Source organism: Saimiri boliviensis, chromosome 8 (genome assembly GCF_048565385.1).
Source record: "Saimiri boliviensis isolate mSaiBol1 chromosome 8, mSaiBol1.pri, whole genome shotgun sequence".
Lineage (NCBI taxonomy): Eukaryota > Metazoa > Chordata > Mammalia > Primates > Cebidae > Saimiri > Saimiri boliviensis.
The window spans coordinates 24,094,839-24,108,860 of NC_133456.1; the positions used below are offsets into that span (position 1 = coordinate 24,094,839).

The following is a 14,022-nucleotide window of genomic DNA, read 5'->3' on the forward strand; positions in this document are numbered from 1 at the left end:
GCCTGGGGACTGCACAGCATTACAGGCTTCTCCTCTGCCACCCTGGCCTTAGGCACACCAGTACATTGCAGGCCTCCCACGGGGCTCTGCAGAGTGGGTAAGGCATCTGCCTTCCAGAACCTCTCAGCTTAGCAGGCTGGGTAAGGCAGGCATTGCAGTGGCCCCGAGGGAATGTGATAAGTGCCCAAAGAGAGATGTTAGCAGCATGATAAATTAGGTGGTAAATGCACCAGGCTGTCCATCCCCCTCTTGTTCAGGCTGGTGGATGCTGGATTTGCTTTTGCACATTTATATGGAAATACATCTTTGCTGTGGCTTGTAATTTTCTAGTTGAATAACTTCAGGGAAGGCCTACTTTGGAATTTAATTATCCTTACGCTGGGAGAGCTTTGCTGAGGTTCAGTGCTCAGAAGAGTGAACGATTCTAAATGTCTCGTGACACCATAGGGCACTGTTGGCTGCAGTACATCACTGTTTCAAGGGTTGTATGATAGTGTTCTTATGTCCTGCTGGTCCAGGAGTCAAGATGGACTGGTCTCAAGCTAAATTCTGCCCTGCCACTAATCATGCAGCACAGAGGTTTCTGATCTACTGGATACTTAACCAGGGGTTTTGAAGCCAGACTGATTTGGCAACCCTAATGCATTGGCTCCACAGTGCTTTTTAAATGACAGCTCAAGCTAAATATGAAAGATCCAACTGCAGATTCATTGACCACCAAAGGCTTGAATCTCTAAGTAGTGGTGACATAATCCTGCAGGGAAATTGTGAATTGAAGCTTCTCAGAATTAGGCTTTTCAAAGCCAAGGCCCAGTGTAGGAAGATAATATGTGGCTATCTAGAGTGTGGTGCTGAAAAAGGGTCAGAGGGCTTCTGGATTCCACAGAAAAGGAAACTGGGATTGATTAGTAATGTCTGCTTTGAGCTCAGGATCAGGGACAGTGGCCCAAATGCCACGGGTTTATAATTAGCCATTTCCAAGATAACTCCCAGGTTCTGGGCTCTGTGCGGGGAGTGGTGGGATGGGGGTGGGGGCTTTCTCAAAGGTTCTCTCCATTCACCCTCACTGCAACTCTAGAAGTAAGTGTTGATGCTGTTTCCATGGGAAGATGTTCATGGAGAGATATTAAGGAATCAAAAGCAGAATTCAAAATGAAACATACAATGTATAAATAATTACAAATAAATTTTAATATATATGGAAAAGAAGAACCTGGAAGGAAATATACTGCAACGTTCATAATTGTTATCACTGAGTGATAAGATTATGGGTGGATTTCATCTTTTCTTTTGTGCTTATCTATATTTTTCTGTTTTTATGCAATGACCCATATTCCTTTCTAAGCATCCATAAATTATATGTGTGAGTGGGTGTGTGCATTCTTCAATATTATGTATGTGCAGATTTGGTGGCATGCTCTTTCCATTTTATAAATTTACCACAAATATTAATTACTCCTCAACACAATTTTTAAGTCACTACTTAGGGTAATTCTTAGCCCTTTGCTTCCTATGGGCTGAAAAGTCTGGACAGCAACCTCACTGTCACCTCCTCAGTTTTTTTGTTTTTTTTTTTAAGTATCAACTTTTATTTAGATTCAGAGGATGCATGTGCAGGTTTGTTACATGAGTTTATTGCATGATGCTGAATTTGGGGTATGACTGATTCCATCACCCAGGTACTGAGCATAGTACCCAATAGATAGTTTTTCAATCCTTGCTTCCCTCCCTTCCTTCCCTCATTAGTAATTTCCAGTGTCTGTTTTTCCCAGCTTTATGTCCATATGTACTCAATGCTTAGCTCCCACTTATGAGAACATGCAAAACCCTGCCGTGTTTGGTTTTCTATTCCTGCATTAATTTGTTTAGGGTGATGGCCTCCAGCTGCATCCATGTTGCTGCAGAGGACATGATTTCATTCCTTTTTATGGCTGTATTATATTCCATTGCATATGCATAGTATTCCATTGCTTATACATACCACCTTTTCTTTATTCAATCCACTGTTGATGGGCACCTAGGTTGATTCCATGTCTTTGCTATTGTGAATAGTGCTGTGATGAACATATGAGTGCAGGTGTCTTTTTGGTAGAATGATGTATTTTCCTTTGGGCATATACCCAGTAAGGGGATTGCTGAGTTGAGTGGCAGTTCTGTTTCCAGTTCTTTGAGAAATCTCCAAACTGCTTTTCATAGTGGCTTAACTACCTCAGTTTCTAATACTACTAGACACACATTAACTTGCTTTCAAAAGAATGAGCAAAAGATCAAAACAACAGAAATCTGAAAGACTCTGCAGCCCAAAGGAGGGGTATCCTTCTGAGGAGTCCTACATAGAACTCATAGAAGAGAGTCTTATATCATGGAAGACAGCGTTACATCATAAAAGATAGTCTTACTTCAGAGAAGAGAGTCTTATATCATGGAAGAGAGTCTTACATCATAGAAGAGTGTCTTACATCATAGAAAAAAATTCCACATCATGGAAGATAATCTGACATCATAGAAGATGGTCTGACATCACAGAAGACAGTCTGATGACATAGAACTCTCACATCATAGAAGACACAGCGTTACCTCACGGAAGACTGTCTGATATCACAGAAGACAGCTTTACATCATAGAAAACTGTCTTACATTATAGAAAACAGTCTGATGTCATAGAACACAGTCTCACATCATAGAAGACAGTCTGGCATCATAATAGAAAATAGTCTTGCCTCATAGATAGAAGACAGTCTTTTTCTTTTTCTCCTGCCTCAGCCTCCTTAGTAGCTGGGATTACAGGACCTTGCCACCACACCCAGCTAATTTATGTATTTTTAGTAGAGACAGGGTTTTGCCATGTTGGCCAGTCTGGTCTTGAACTCCTGACCTCAAGCAATTCTCCTGCCTGAGCCTCCTAAGTAGCTGGGAGTACAGACGCATGCCACCATGCCTGGCTGATTTTTGTATTTTTAGTAGAGACAGGGTTTCGCCATGTTGGCCAGGTTGGTCTTGAGCTCCTGACCTCAAGTGATCTGCCAACTTCGGCCTCTCAGAGTGCTGAGATTACAGGCATGAGCTGCTGTGCCTGGCCAGAAGACAGTCTTACATCACAGAAGACAGCCTGACGTCATGGAAGATAGTCTAACATCATAGAAGATAGTCTTACATCGTAAAAGACAGTCTTACTTCAAGATGTTTAGAAAATTTCCAGTAAGTTCCAACATACTTCAAGAAGACTTGACATCTATAAAATACTTATGCAGAGGGGAAAAAACTGACATCTGAAAAGATTCTATGAGATCTAGAGCTTCTCTAATTATGGGGAAGGAGATTTGTGCATAAAGAGCCCTTAGTCCGGTGCCTCAAAGTACGATACTGTTATCATTCTTAAATTATATTCACACACAACTTGTTTTGCTAATATTTTGGCTTACTAGGATTTATGCCAAGTGGGGATTTTTAACCTCCACTTTGGGCAATTCTGCCAAGCCAGGCCCTTCCCTGCCTCTCCCTAGACACAAGCAAGTTAGAGTGGGACCCGAATGTGGCCTGGGAGTTGCTGAGCCCACCAGGGTCCAGGACAGCTGCCACTCTGCCATGTGCCTGGGTCCACTCAGATTGCTTTATTTCTCTTGTGGAGCCACTGTATTTCACATGTTGGAGCTGGGAAGGGTTCCATCTGGCTCGCAGCCAAGCGGGAATGGAGAATTCCTTCAGACTTAGGTAGGCTGACAATCAACATCATTTCTCCCGAGAAAAAATATTTCAAGTCATGGCTCCTGGGTGGGATTAGGCCCGGTCAGTTTCTGCACAGATGTGCCCTCTTCATGGGAACCAGATGTGTTAAAAAGCAAAACACAGAAAACCTACCATGTGCCTAAAAGGCTGTCTGGAGCAGTCTTTCCAAAGGCCCACATCACTTTGCACGCATTCCAGCGGCTTGACTGAGGAAACCCCAACCTGCACATGCAGGAGAGGAAGCCAAGAGAAGTGAATTGGCACCTCTCAGGCAGTTACCGCGTGGCAAGTGCGACACTGGATATTTTGAGAACATTGTCGCTTCATCTTCAAAGCACTTCTGCAAGGCAGGGATTATTATTCCTGTTTTCCGAGTGAGGCACTTTGGGTTGTGAGTGACTTTCTCAAATAACAAGGCAGGGTTCACATAGCAAGCCCTTTGCCGTTACTCCAGCCTTTCTCAAACCCCATTCCTCAGATCTTAGAGATGCATATGTGGACCACAGTGATGGACTTTTGGCTGTAGTGTTGGTCTGGGCAAGAAAAAAAAGTGGATGGGTTGATTTAACACAACTATCTGAAAGCCAGATTGATAGACGTAGATTTCTAGAGAGAGGGGCCTAGACATATAGATTTGGACTTAGTGAGTGGCCTCTGGGGGCTGGCATACTGCATGTTTGTTTGGTTGGTTTTTGAGATGGAGTCTCGCTCTGTTGCCCAGGCAGGAATGCAGTGGTGTGATCTCAGCTCACTGCAACCTCTGCCTCCCAGGTTCAAGCCATTCACCTGTCTCAGCCTCCCGAGTAGCTGAGACTATAGGTGCTCGCCATCATACCCGACTAAATTTTGTCAAGCTGGTCTCAAACTCCTGACCTCAGGTGATCCACCTGCCTCAGCCTCCCAAAGTGCTGGGATTACAGGTGAGAGCCACCCTGGCTAACCTAAGCTACATGTTAAAAGACACATGCTCCTCTTGCCTTGAGGGCAGGACAAACGCAAATGGAGCCAGTGCACTTCAAAGAATTTCCATAAAAGGCAAAGAAGGAACTTCTGGCCTCATGAACTTCTGAGATAAACAGCCAATGTTAATATTTGAGTGTCCTGTTTCACGTATTGGGAGGAGGCTGGGGGTGATGTGGACTGAAGATTAGAGATTTCAATCCGCAGCATGACGTATGCAAAGCACTTAGCTCAATAAGCATTCCTCCCCTTTGGGGGTAGGGATAGGGGTAGGGGGACCTTAGAGATGCACAAATACTCCCAGTATAAACAAAACATAACCAACTGCAACTATGTAAAATCATCAGGACACGAAATTTGAGCTGGACTATGGTTAGCCTGGAGGCTGCAGATGTTTCTCAGAGAGCTTTGAAGCAAGATGGCTCAAAGACAAACAAGAAATGAGAAGAAAAGGAAGGAGGGAGAAGGTGGGGTGGCCCTCTAGTGCCTGGGACAGGGGGATGTGCCAGAGGAACTTTCAGGATTCTGATCTTTCAATGATCCGAAGAAAGCTCAGGCTGAAGGGTAAAGCTCCTCACACAGGAAATTTGGGAGTCAGGCTCTGCAGTTTTCCCTTTTGCTTTTCTGGGAGCAAAGTGTTTGCACCAAAGGAAGAGGAAGTCTCCTCAGACACTGGGCAGGCCACACTAAGCATGCCTTTCGGGCAGACACAGTGCAACCTCAGCTGTAGTCTCAGTGCACGGCTGGCATGGAGGAGCGGCTGACATGGAGGACTGAGCCTTGCCGCACTGGGGCCGGCTATGCCCTGGGATTGCCATCAGAGCAGGTCCACACACCAGGCCCTGGGGGAACTGGTGGGAGCCGTCAGTGTGAGCGGGAGAAGGATCAGGGTCCTAGTCTAGGGTCCCTCAGGAAGTGTGCAGGCTGGCTGGACTTGAGTAGGAGAGCTGAGCTAGAAAGCCATGCTTCGGTATGGGGGAGGCAAGAGGCTGTGAGGCAGGCTGGACTCAGGCCATGCTAATAGGAGAGTAGGGAGTCAGGGAAATTGTTTCCCATGTGACTTCCCTAAGGGCAGGGGACCAGGTTTCATTCAACTCAGGATTCTGAGGTGCCTTCACAGAATACACTTAGTAGACCCTTGATGGATGAAGAAAGGAAGAAAGGACTAACAGTGACTTTATTTCAGGATTGTCCAGTCTGTCACCCCTCCCTCCATCTCCTGCTACCATGAAGTCACAATGGGGGTAAATTGTCCACGACAGGCAATGTAGTGTACTGATTAAGAAAGGCGGTCTTCAGGCCAGGCACAGTGGCTCATGGCTGTAATCCCAATGCTTCAGGAGGCCAAAGCGGGCAGATTATGAGGTCAGGAGTTCAAAACCAGCCTGGCCAACATGACAAAACCCTGTCTCTACTAAAAATACAAAAAATTAGCCGGGCATGGTGGCAGGTGCCTATAATTCCAGCTACTTGGGAGGCTGAAGCAGGAGACTCACTTAAACCTGGGAGGTGGAGGTTGCAGTGAGCCAAAACCACCATGCCATAGCACTCCAGTCTGGGCAACAAAGCAAGACTCCATCTCAAAAAAAAAAAAAAAAAAAAAAAAAAAAAAAAAAAAAAAAAAGGCAGTCTTCAAACCAGATCTCTCTCCCTCTACGCCTGGCTTGTGTACATTTTTGGCTAAATACTTAACAGCTCCATGCCCAATTCCTAATTTGTCAAATGGCTTAGAATGTTACATAATACTGAGATAACACCTGGGGAGACAACGGTGTTAGCTCGTGTGGATTGAGTGCTCTGACGTGCACTGGGCTCGTGTTTCACTCATTACTATGGAATCCGCATGGAGCCTCTTGGAGGTGGGTGCTACCACTAATACTCATTTCACAGATGAGGAAACTGAGGCATAGAGTGATTGAATCATTTGTCACCTAGGCCTGCAGCCAGTCAGGGGCAGATCCAGGATTCAAGTCCAAAGAATCTGATTCCAGGGCCCCAGCCCACGGGATACTGCTTTTTAATCAGTGAGCACATTTACTACTAATCAGGGTGATTGTCACTTTACCCGCCTTGGCGTGACCAAGGGCTTATGATTTGTAGTGTTTTATGTAATAAAAACATATATAGCTTGGGGGTGGTTGGCAGCATTTGTGCTAAAATATGCTGAATGCAAAGCCGTTCTGGGTCCGAGTTGTGCCCATTCTGAAAGGAGTATTAGATCAAAGAATGTTTTGACTTTGTGCTGTGGCTTTGTTTTATTGTGGTTATAATTTTGTTTTCTTCATGGAAAATGCCTCTATTAAATGCCTCTGCCCCTTCCTTCCTTCCTTCCTTCCTTCCTTCCTTCCTTCCTTCCTTCCTTCCTTCCTTCCTTCCTTCCCTCCCTCCCTTCCTCCCTCCCTCCCTCCTTTCTTTCCTTTCTCTTCCTTCCTTCCTTCTTTCCTTCCTTCCTTTTTTCCTTCCTTCCTTCCTTCCCTCCTTCCCTCTCTCCTTTCTTTCCTTTCTTCTCTTTCTTTCTTTTTTCTTTCCTTTCTTTTCTTTCTCTTTCTTCTTTCATCTTGCTCTGTCACCCAGGCTGAAGTGGAGTGCAATGGCATGATCAGGGCTCACTGTAGCCTCTACCTCCTGGGCTCAAGTGATCCTCCCATCTCAGCCTTCCAAGTAGCTGCACCATCACACCCTGTCAATTTTTAAAATGTTTTTGTAGAGATGGAGTCTCACCATGTTGCCTAGGCTGGTCTCAAACTCCTGGCCTAAGCAATCCTCCCCAACCTTGGCCTCCCAAAATGCTGGCATGAGCCACCTCACCCACCCCAAGATATGTCTTTTAAAAAGAAGCTAAGATTAGGTTGGGTGTCAGGGATAATGAGTCTAATTCCCATTGTGTTCCCAAATCTCAAATTTTTCTTCCAGCCATAGAAGAGCCTTTTCACAGCCTAGCCCAGGCCTCCTGATCCTGTAGGGGATGATCCACAGTGGCTTCTCCCATCATGGCTGGGCTTTGCTCACACTCACGCCCAGCTCCTCCTGGCCACCACATGCGTGAGGGCCTTGTGTCCCTGGCATTCCACTCCCTCCTGCCTTACCTTTAATGCCCCTTGCGTATTCCCCCACCCCACTTGAGCCCAAGAGAGTTCCCATCTCTCCATGGGAGCATTTGGATAACCAGTTTCCGTTGCAGGAAGTAGAAGCCTCTCTAGCCAGGCAAAGTGAAAAGAGATTTAACCTGGGGCATTGAGTGCTTTCAAAATCACTGGACACTGTGGGAGTGGTCTGTAGGCCTCCAGGAATTCTCCATGACTGTTCCAGCCCACAGTTGTCTCTCCCATCTCTAATGCATTTCATTCATTCATTCATTCATTCTGTGTTTATGGAGCAGAGGCAGTGCCAGCTGCTGGGGACAGGCCACCAGGATGAATGAATAAAACATGGTCTCTTCTCAAAAACACAGGGTCTACATACCCTCGTTGATGAATGCTGGGTAAGAGCCATGATCAGAGTAACACAGGGCCCCAGGAAGGTGCACCTAACTCAGTGTTGGGGAAGTGTGGAAGGACTGCAGAGCTCGCAGAGGGGAAGAGCAGGCCTCTGCCCAATTGTGGTGAGGCCTTCCCTGTGGTTGGAGTACAGTGTAGGGGTGGGGTGCCAGGGCAGGTGGCCAAAGGATAAGCTGGTCAGGGTGAGAGGCCTTTGGGGCATGACCTGACCATTATGTGGTGCCATCTTATTATTTAATTATACATTGGTCAAGAAGGCAGACTTGCCAGCCAGCCTGGCTGAATTAAAATTCTGCTGGGTTCAAAACCTACTAGCCGTGTGACCTCAGGCAAGCTGTCCAGCCTCCTCACTTTTCTCATCAGTAAGATGGGGGAATACCAGTACCTACCTCACAGGGGTGTGTGAAGGTTAAATGAGTTAATATGTAATAACATACTTAGACCTGTATCTGGCTGAGGTGCCAGCTGTCAGCACTGGCTGTTGTTTAATGCCTAACTCTGTACCAGGCAGCATGCTGGTGATTTTCCATAAATTCTCTCAATCGGTCCTCTCAAAGGCCCTCCCTGGGAGGCAGGCGTTATTGATCTGTTTTATTATACAAAAGAGAAGTCTATTTCTAGTTTCCTTTGTGAGATTTTAGCTCCTTCACTGGCTCTGTTCTATTTCTGTCCCCCGCGCACTGTCGCTGCGGGAGCCCTGCCAGAGGCAGAGAGGAACCAAAGCCCCCTGGAACTCCAAGAGGAAGGACAAGTTAGATCTGGGCTTCCACAGAGCCATCATGCTCCCGCTTTAGTTACAGGAAAGGAATCCAACTCACTCTCACAAGCCCACATGCAGCCCCAACGGCAGACGTACCGGGCAAATTTATTAAAGTCATAAAATTTGGCAGGAAGGAGTTTGGTAGAAGTGGGGGATGAAGTGAGGGATTCAGTCGAATGAGTGGGATGCTCTGGAATAAGCAAGAACCAAGAACAGGGACTGCCCCGGAGAGGCAGGCAACACTCCTGTCCCTCCAGCGAGGGCACTCTAAGGGTCGTGGGGCCAGTGTCCCCAAGGCTCCCCTCACCCAGATCTGATAGTGTCCCCACCCGCCTAGTGGTAGGAACAGACGCTGTATCCCTCTGACCGTACATTTCCTCCAACAAAACATTAATTTTCCTGATTTTTTTCTAAGAAAATGAACAGAGCATTCTGTCAGCTGGGCATTCAGTTCTTCCTTTAAGAGAGCCTGGCATTGCTTGGACAAGGGCAGGCAGGAAGGAGGCTAGCGTTTTTCCCTTAGTGCTGGCTGTTCTGCATGCTCTAGGAGACTGTCCGTTTCATTCTCCCTGCGGCATCCTAGGGAGGCACTGTTATTCCCAGTCTTCGGATCAGCAGACAGTGGGGCAGCAAGTGCAGCTGGAACAGGCTGGCCCCTTCGGTGGAGGTGAACTCCTTTTATTTCAGCTCTGGCTTCTGCCTTTCAAGGCAGCGGTGGCTGCTGGTGTATTGCAGGCGTCCTGCCCAGGGGGCTGCAGTGACCATGAGAATGTGAGTTGTCCCTGGCTCCAAATCCTCCTCCTCATGTAGGAGGTGGGCGAGGCAGACTGGATGGTCATGAAGGCAGAAGCCTCAATCTCGAGCCGCAGGGCCCTGGTGCACTTGCACACACATTGTCTCATTTCACCTCCTAACCCCTGGGAGGAGGCTCTAGTGTCCCCATGTCTCAGGTGGAGAAACTGAGGCCCTCAGAGGTCTAGGATCCTGTGACCATGGAGGTCACAGGAGGACCAGAGCTTCACCCCACGCCGCTGCCACATGGCAAGTGTCTCACCTGCACCATCAGAGCAAAGGGCTTCCTACTGGATAGTGATGGAGGGCTTTCACTAGCCCAGGCAAGACCCCTGCCCCATCCGCATTTCATCGTTTACCTCACAGTGTCACTTCTGAGGCCGGTGGTGTTGGGATTATCCCTACTTCACAGGTGAGTGAACTGAAGCCCGGAGAGGTTAGGTCACCTAATTAATAAACAAAGGCATAAAGGGGGCATTCGTTTTTTGATGGAGAGGATAAAGCAGCTTGGTTTGTACATTCTGAGAGGCTCTGTGGCTTGTTCATCTCGAGGGCTGCATGTGCTTTATTGGGAGCTGCCCCACCTCCTGGGGCTGGATGCCAGGCGGGCCATCTGCTTCTGGGGCTGGGCGCCCCTCCCACAGTCATTGCCTTCTCCCTGAACGACTGCCTCCCAACTGGCTGCAGCCGTTAAAGAAGTTCCAGGAAAATGATCTTAGCTAGCCTCCTCTGCAACCTAATTTCTGCTGCGATGGGTATTGCCTTGTCTGCATAAATGGCTCTGCTAATTTTCTGCTGCTGCGTGTTGTTGCGGTTGCAGAACAGCAGAGGAGGAAGGGCGGGAACCAACCACTTTCTTGGCACCTGCTCAGGGTCCTGTCGACTGCTCGATGAACATCTCTTGTCTCCCACCCCATTTGCAGCAGCCCTGCGGTCCTCACAAAGCTGAAGTCAGATCAGGTCGCTGCCCTGCTGGGCACCATCCTCTGCACAGAGGAGCACCCCCAGCGCCACACTGCTGACCCTGGGGCTGTGGACCCAGCCTTCCGTGTACCCCTCACCTTCCTCCTCCACATGGCACTCTGGACTCGGGGCCTTCTTCTGCTCCTGGAGTAGGCACACCTGTGTGTCCCCGGCAGGACCCCTGCACCTGGATGGCTCGCAGCCACTCAGACACTCAGGGGCCTTCCCCAGCTATTCTCTGGAGTCTAGGTCAGGCTCCCCTATCTGTCGACCCACTGGTGGTGCTCGCAGTGCTCCCCACAGTACATGCTCACATGTGTGTTCTCTGCTGTGCTGCTGTAAGCTGTGTGCTGGCAGGACAACGTTGTTTGTTCATCTCAGCATCCTGGGGCCTAGCATGTAACAAGCTCTCATTCACATTTGCAGACTCAGCTCAAGAAAAGTAGGACCCACTGTTGCTGTCATCCCATCCTTTCTATTTCAGTGCCAAGGAGACGGGCTGAGGGCCATCAGGCTACTTGTCCAAGGTTCTGCATGGTCACACTGGGAATCTGGGAATCCAACCAGGCTGTTCTGGCTGAACTTTGTTCTCTGTTCACAGCCTCCCAGTAACTGGGATGTGCATTTCCTCCACGTCTGGGTTTCTCAGTGCTCGGTCACGTATGTTTTTAGAGTAGAAATAGAAGCACAATGCTTTGTGAAACCCTGAAGGGGAAGCTTCCACGCAGTGCCCAGCATCCAGGGGTGAATGTGACCTTCCGTCAGGAAGCCTGGAGCTGGGGGCTGTCCCTTTACCCAGAGAGACAAATGCAGATAGACACACATAGCTCAGGATATGGCCATCTGTGTTCATGGCAACAGGGCCAGAAGCTGCAAAGGGCTGGGACGGGACAGGAAGGGGTCTGAAGAGAGGAGGGCATGGCAGCAGTGGCTCCACCTGCAGCGCTGTGTGGGGAAGGAGCGGGGAAGGTCTCCTAGGAGGAGGCTGTGCTCACAGCGGGTGGGGTGAAGCACCTGGACACCCAGGTGCCAGCAAGCGCAGCACAGGCCGGCTTCCAGGAGGCTTCTGCCCTGGGCACTACAGTGGGTGGAGGAATCCTAGGACCATCCCTACCTCCAGTTATTAAACATTTACTAGCACACCATTGCCTAGCACATCGGGCACCAGAAAGGAGGCCTTGGAGGAGCTTGAGAGCAGGGCAGAGAAGAGGTGTTTCAGAGGCAGACAGGCTTTGTTCTGTTGCAGTGGAAAGTCTCTGGAAGGCTTAAAGCAGAAGAGTAACATAATTTGATTTCACTTTACTGGACAGACTTTACAAAACAGACTAAGGTCCTGGGAATGTATAAATGTGGCAGCCAGGGGGAAGGGGAGATTGAGCTATCAGAATCAGGGTCCAGGCAGGATCTGAATCCAGGCACTAAGGAGAAACCCACTTACCACAACAGAAATACACAACAGAAGCTGAAGATCAGAATGAATCCAGGTGTCTGATGGTGGCTCTCAGGGTGCTGACCATGGCTGGGGCGGAAGTGTGGGGCTGTGGGGAAGCTGAGCCTGCAGGTGCTGCCAATGGGTCCTTTCTGTGCAGAGAGAAGGGTGGCAGTGGCCCCCACCACTTGCAGTGGGATGGCAGTATCCGTCAGCTTCTATGGCTAGAACCTGTGGTCTTCCCAGTATAACCCCTAGGGAGATTGGTGGCTCTAAGGGGGCCCGAAGTTTCCACAATGGCTGCATTCTCACCACACTTAAGTTCCATGTAGCCTCTGAGCAGCGTTGTGGCCCAAACTCAACACTGATGAGAGAGAACAGGTGCTTCTCCTCCTTGGCTTCACATTGGAGCTGCTGAGGAGCTTTTCCAACCCCAGAGCAGTCAAATCCAGAAGTCCCCTGGGGGTGGGACCCAGGCATTAACCTTCTTAAAAGCTCCCCAGGTGGTTCCAATGTGTGACCAAAGTTGAGAACCTCTGGATTAGAAGGAATTGCTATAGAGTAAGAGACCACATCTTTTTCCACATATTGTCTTGGGGCTGGATTCTCAGGCAATTCCAGGCATGGTGACAATGCCTTGTGCCATTTCTTTGGTTGCTAAATGGAACCCCGAAGTCCTTTTCTGCTAGGTGACCCCTGGCTGCGATGAGAGGCGGGCAAGTTGCATGATCCAGCTCGATGACTTGTCCATCTGCGTTAACAGTAGGCTGAATTATGACAGCAGTGGCCGCGCTCCCAAAGAGGGTTAAAGTACTCAAGCTATCCCTTCTGGAAGCATAGCCCCTTTAGAAGATGGAAGATGCTGACTAGTTAGAGGTTACAGTCATGCTCCTCAGTAGCCAAGGGAAATGCAGGAAAGAAATCCCGTCAGACAACCCCAGAAATGTCAGGCGGGCAGTTGTCATTTACACAAGTTCACATCTGGCAGAGTGGAGGTGGCTGGGCATTCTGTGGAGCTGTGAAGAGGGTATGAACATCTTTCTGGTGTTCTTAGGAAAAGGGCGGGGAAGACAGATGGCAAAGGTGATTTGAAAAATGGAGCTAATGCTGGAGCTTTGAGTGCTACTCAAAGAACAAAATACAAAGGAGGATAAAATAAACCGGTGCTGTTCTGCCCTTATACATCCTGTCTGAAAAGAGTCATAGGAAGAACACAGCTGTTGAATGAGGTGTCCGTGTCCTCAGCTGGGCCCCTGCTCAAAGTGCTCGGCTGGAATGCAGCTTTGGGATTTTGTCCTCAGAGTTTTGCGAGCTGATGTCAAGGTGGGGTGTCAGGAAGCAGGCAAGCGACTGGGGAACCAGAGCGGTGGTCAGTGGGTGTGTGTGGAGGGGCCAGGGCCCAGCAGAAAGGCCTGGGAGGGGCTGTCCAAGATCAGGTGGTGGGGGCCTTCGCTGAGCCAACACCTGTCCTGACTCCATGGCTTGTGCTCTGAGCCCTACAACAGCTTCTTTGAGACCCAAAAGCCAGCAGTAACATACTCTGAGTGGTGTTTTGCCAACTTGCCATGTGACTTGGACAACTCACTTAACTTCTCTTTTTGAGACAGAGTCTCGCTCTGTCGCCCAAGCTGGAGTGCAGCGGTGTGATCTTGGGTCAACCACAATCTCTGCCTCCAAAGTTCAAGTGATTCTCATGCCTCAGCCTCCCAAGTAGCTCGAATTACAGGCCTGTGCCACCACGTGCGGCTAATTTTTGTATTTTTTGTAGTGACGAGGTTTTACCATGTTGGCCAGGCTGGTCTCAAACTTCTGGCCCTCAAGTGATCTACCCATCTCTGCCTCGCAAAGTGCTGGGATTATAGGTGTGAGCCACTGTGCCTGGCCCAACTCACTTA

At 48.7% G+C, this 14,022-nt stretch overlaps 1 protein-coding gene across 4 annotated transcripts in view; it reads left to right on the plus strand.

Annotated features, from left to right (window-relative positions):
- MGLL (monoglyceride lipase) overlaps positions 1 to 14,022 on the plus strand; it is a 266,270-nt gene that overhangs the window by 157,910 nt on the left and 94,338 nt on the right. The gene's annotated exons all lie outside the window — the stretch shown is intronic.